Here is a 6,000-nt window from a genome sequence, read left to right on the forward strand (position 1 = left end):
TCACAACTTGTTTAGCCATTTGCCGCTTGATGGGCATCTACTTTATTTCCAGTTCTTCTGCTACCACAAAAGTGCCACTATAGTACACATAGGACTTTAAAAAAAAACTCCGACCTCCTTACTGTGCACCAGTATACTTAAAAGTGAGCTATCTGGGTCAAAGACTATGGACATTTTTGTCATTTTCTTTAAATAATTCCATATTGCTTTTCAGAATTAGAGCTATTCACAGCTGTACCAACAGTGTATTAGTGTGCCTATCTTTCCACAGAACCTCCAACATTGACAATTTCCGTCTTTTGTCATCTTTGCCAGTTTACTGAGTATGAAGTGAAACCACTGGGTTGCTTTGATTTGCATTTCAGTCAGTCGACTACCATTTATTAAGCACCTACTATGTGCCAGGCACTGTGCTAAATGGAAAGGATACAAAGAAAGGCAAAAAACGCTCTCTTCTCTCAAGAAGCTCACAGTCTAATGAGGGAAATGTTGTTCAAACAGCTATGTACCAACAAGATAGATACAGGTTAAATTTGGAGCAGTCTCAGAGTGAAGGCACTAAGATTAAGAAGGACTAGGAAAAGCTTCTTGCAGAATGTGGGGATTTTAGCCGAGATGTGAAGAAAACCAGGGAAGCAAAGAGATGGAAAAGAGGAAGGAGAGCATTAGAGTTTTAGGGGATGGCCAGTGGGAAGATGGAGTTTCTCATTTGAAGAATAGCAAGGATGTCAGTGTCACTGGATTACAAAATATGCTCACAGGAGTAAGGAATAAGAAGACTGGAAAGGTAGGAAGCATTCAGGTTATGGGACTTTAAAAGCCAAACAGGATTTTATACTTGATCCTGGTGGCAATAGGGAGCCACTAGAGTTTTTTCAGTGGTGGGGTGGTAGTGTGACATGGTCAGACCTATTTGACAACCAATTTTATCAGCTGAGTGGAGGATAGATTGGAGTGGGGAGAGACTTGCATCAGGGAGACCCAGCAGCAGGCTATTACAATAGTCCAACATGAGATGCTGAGGGTGTGTATACCAGAGGAGAGAAGGGGACATACATAAGAGATGTTACAAAGATGGAAATGGCAAGACTTGACAAGTGATTGGATATAGATGGGGAGGGGTTAGAGAGAGTGAGGAGGAGAAGATGACAAGTAGGTTGCAAAGCTGAGTGATTAGGACAATGGTAATTTGAAGCATTCTTTCATATTAATCGTTTGTGATTCTTCTTTTGGGAATTGTTTTCCCCCTACAATATCTATTGCCCCTGAAGATTTTAGGACAATGTTGTAGGAGCTATGAACAGATTCTTTTTCTAGAAATTTGGTAAAGATACTCATAGGCATTTTGGAGTGAGGAGTAAAAAAACGATCATGAAGTACTAAGGAGAATACAAATGCTGAGTAATACTGATGGCTCTCAGGGAATGCAAAGTTTCCCAAAGTACCCGGAGCTCCTTGGGGGAGAAGCACCATAGAAATGCACACAACAAGCTCCTTGGTTTTCTGCTGGGGATAAGAAGGAATAGGCAGAGAATTAGAATAACACAAGGTAACATGAAGAGATCAAGAACACAGGAAGAAGATATTTAAACTGGAATTTGCCATCTCTCAGACAAGAGGGAAGTTAGCCCTCTCTGTATGAGGAGAGAGGCTGAAGTAAAGGGTACAAGGTCACATATTGCATTTATTTTGCTGTTCAGTCAGTTTTTCAGTCGTATCTGACTCTTCCTGACCCCATTTGGGGTTTTCTTGGCAAAGATACTGGAATACTTCTCCAGCTCATTTTACAGATGAGGAAACTGAGGCAAACAGGGTTAAGTGACTTGTGTGTATATTAATTACAATTATTCAGTAATTATATACTGATGTGTTTATTATTTATACGTTAATTTATAACTTAAAGCTAGAAGGGACCTTAGAGAATATTGAGTCCATCTCCCTTCACTTTACAGATGAAGAAACTGAGATTCAGGGTCACCCAGCTAGTACGTATATGCCGTAGGATATGAACCCAGCTCTTTCTGTCTTAAAGTTCAGTGCTCTATCCACTATGCTGTGGTGCTTCTCATAGCAAACTAGATCAAGGGAGAAACTAGTATAGGAACCGGGTAGCAGTATACTGGTAAATATTTAACAATCAGCTCTCCAGGGAGGATAATGTACCCAGGACACATTTGAAAATTGCATCTGTATTCTTAACATCTCTATCACATTCTGAAGTCTAGATGATCAACCAAATGAGAGAGCCCTGATTTTTAGTGTTTGCTGATTTCCAGGGTATAAATGCTCATAAGTGAAACATTTTAAATCAACTCTTGGGAGCCTTTTTAGCTGGCCCCCAGAACGCTCCTGAAACCAGGTCATCATAGCTACTATCTCATATTTATAAAGTTCTGTAAGATTTGCAAACTGCTTTGCCTATATTATCTCATGTTATCCTCATAATAAACCTGTGAAGTGGGTGCTATCATACCCCAATTTTGTAGATGAAGAAACGGGGGCTGCCAAAGGTAAGTGACTGACCAAGGTCACACAGCTAGTAAGTATCTGAGGTCCTGAACTCAGGTTTTTCTGATTCCAAGTCTGGCATTGTCCATTACACCACGTAGGTACCTCAGGTCACCATAAACTTAGAAGCTTCATTAGGCCAGAAGATCATTGAGTCTAAAGCCTTTATTTTGTAGATAAGGGGGCCCAAAGAACTGAGGTCATTTTTCCAAGGTCACTTACAGATTTTTACAGTTGGCAAGGAGAGGATTATGACAGAGGTTCTTAACCTTGCTTTTGTCATGGATCCCCTGGACAGTCTCGTGAATCCTGTGGACCCCTTCTCAGAAGAATGTCTTTAAATGCATAAAATAAAATACATAGAATTACAAAGGAAACCAATTATATTGAAATTCAGTTATCAATTTTTTTTAAGTTAATAGACTCCATGTTAAGAACCCTTGGGCTATGGCATGCTTCTCACATTTGCAAATGACACAAACATGGAGGAGAGAGCTGCCTCTCTGGATGACAGAGTCAGGATCCAAAAAGATCTTGAGAGAGTAGAGGGATACAGTGGACAGAGCACCAAACTTGGGGTCAGAAAGACCTGAGTTCAAACCCCACCTTGGAGACATTAGCTGTGTGATCCTGAGTAAATCACTTAACCCTTCTGGTTCACCTTTCTTCATCAGATGTAGTGAAAACTGAATTGGTCTGTGGGGTTCATCCTAGAGCACGTATATCCACAGCTCCCCTGGAAACTTCTTCAGACACTCAGGACATGGTGACTCAGCACCTGGGGGTGATGAATTTCCTGGCTGCTTCTTAGTCATGTGGTAGCCTAGTACTGAAAGGGCTTGTCACTTTGGTGTGACTCAGAAAAACCTTGAGTGGTCCCTTGGTTCTCCCCTGTCCTGTGACACTGGCAGGGGGTGGAAGGGGCAACTAAATCAGTTAAATGGAAAGGCAGCCTCTGGCTATCTCTTCCTTTGACTCTCTAGGTATCATCATATAACACTCCCAAGGAGACTCCCAGGCAGGGGTTGGGGAAGAGATGCCCTTGCCCTAGCCACGCACCATGACAACTACTCTCATCTGAAAGTTAGAATAGCGAGGCTCCATTAGGCAAGCTTGTACCTGGGCCTCTGGCTGTTGACCCCACTTTGTTTTTCCTTTCTGTTGTTGTTGTTGGTTCTTCCTTCTTGAAGAAGACCACGATATCAGGGAAGTGATGCCATGACATGCAAGTGAATTGGATTTAAGTGAGGGAGGACTGTGCAAAGTCACCAGCCTCACTTTCTCCTCTAGAGACATCTAGATCCAGTGGCCAGATATGGATCAGGACAACTGGAGATGGCCCAGGGTCCTTTCCTAAGTAAAGAGTCATACTTGAGGTAGATGCGTCCAGGCATTGGAGACAATTTTGTGAGTTTAAAGTCCAGAGATCCTGGGTCCATTGAATAAAGCTGACTGGCAGCAAGGGGGACTTCTTCATTGGAGAAGATGGCCACCAGCAAAAGGAGACCAAGACCCTAGCTTGGTTTGCCAAAATATAATGGACTTTGAGGGAAATAGCACAGAGCTAAGATGAAATATAAAATACCTAATCGTCAGTCCTTCAAATTGCTGTATATTCTAATGTTGTTCCATTATCAGCCTCCCAGAATATTTTAACAGCAGTTACCAATTGTTACCAAATCCTGTTTTAAGTCCTTCTGTCAATGTGTGCTGTCTTTTATATTTAGCATTTATTTTGTGTGTAGGAATAAAATACCTTTCCCATACCTGATTTATGTTGTCCATTGAGTACCTTTTTTACTCCCCATTTTGGAGAGATCTAGAATGAGACAAAAACTAAGCTTTAACTAATTTGTTCCTGGGTCAGTGAAGTGGGAGGGGGAGGGGGAGTAAATGGTGGTGGAATGTTAATAAGCTGAAGAAAATGAGATAAGGGAGCTTATCCCCCTTTCATCAGAGGCTAAGCTCCCTAGAACTGAGCCTCATTTGGCTGGATGCACAGGTCAACAGAGAGAGACTCTTTAACAGAGAAGAGAAGGGGGTAAGTGCCCCAGATCCTTGGACCCTGCAGTAGGTCCTTATGTTCCATGTAAAAAGAGGGAATTGGTGACAGAAAAAATGATAAATGTTGGAGGGGATGTGGGAAAATAGGAACAGCAATGTACCCAATCATTCTGAAGAGCAATTTGGAACTATTCTCAAAAGGGCTATAACCCTGTGCATACCCTTTGGCCCAGCAATACCCCTACTAGGTCTGTATCCCAAAGAGATCGACAACAACAAAAGGAAAGGGATCTATTTGTACAAAAATATTGATAGAACCTATTTTTGTGGTGGCAAAGAATTGGAAATTAAAAGGATGGTCATCAATCGGGGAATGGTTAGTTGTGGTGTATGATTGTGATGGAATACTATTGTGCTGTAAGAAATGGTGGGCAGGGTGCTTTCAGAAAAACCTGGGAAGAATTATATGAACTGTGAGGTGAGCGAAGTGAGCAAAGTGAAGTGAGCAGAACCAGGAGAACATCGTACACAGTAACAGCAATATTGCATGATGAACAACTGTCAATGACTTAGCTATTCTCAGCAGCACAGTGATCCAAGACAATCCCCAGGGACTCATGATAAAAAATGCTATTTACCTCCAGAGAAAGAACTGATAGAGTGTGAATACGGATCGAAGCATACTGTTTTTCACTTTCTCTTTTTTCTTTCTTTTTTGGAGATGTTCAAGTTTTCTTCCATAAAATAACTAGTATGGAAATATGTTTTACATGATTGCACATGTGTAACCTATATCAGGTTGCTTACTGTCTCAGGAAGGGGACAAGGGAGGGAATGAGGGAGTGAATTTGGAACTCAAAATTTTAAAAAATGAATGTTAAAAATTGTTTTTACATGTAATTGGGGAAAATATTTTAAAATATTTTTTAAAACATTTAAAATCTTAAAAAAGGTTGTGCTTGATCATCTCTAAAATCCCTTCCAATAACAATGAAGAGGAACTGTAATAGTTTAAATGTAAAGTCTTATACTTGATTTTTTTTTTTTAAATCAGCTTCATAAGTATAAGACTGGGAAAACTTAGGCAATAATTCCTGTGAAAAAAGAACTAGGGTTTTTAGTGGGCCACAAATTCAATATGATAGCTAAAAAGAGGCTAATGAGATTTTAGGCTTCATTAAGTGAGGTATAGTGTCAACTATATGAGAGGTAATAGTTTCAATGTACTCTTTCCCTGTTAGACTACATCTGGGAGATCTTGTATTCAATTCTGGGCACCATATTTTTGGAAGGATGTTAAGTTGGATTACAGTCTGAGAAGGGTGACTGGCATGGTAACAGGCTTCAAGTCTGTGCCACAATAGGATCTGTTGAAGATGCTGGGTATGTTTGGTCTTAGGGGGTAAATGATAGCTATGTTCAAGGGGCTTCCATGTAGAAGAGGAACTATAGCTGCTCTGTTTGGCCCTAGTAGACAGAACAGATGTG

The sequence above is a fragment of the Trichosurus vulpecula genome, chromosome 3 (genome assembly GCF_011100635.1).
Source record: "Trichosurus vulpecula isolate mTriVul1 chromosome 3, mTriVul1.pri, whole genome shotgun sequence".
In the NCBI taxonomy this organism is placed as follows: domain Eukaryota; kingdom Metazoa; phylum Chordata; class Mammalia; order Diprotodontia; family Phalangeridae; genus Trichosurus; species Trichosurus vulpecula.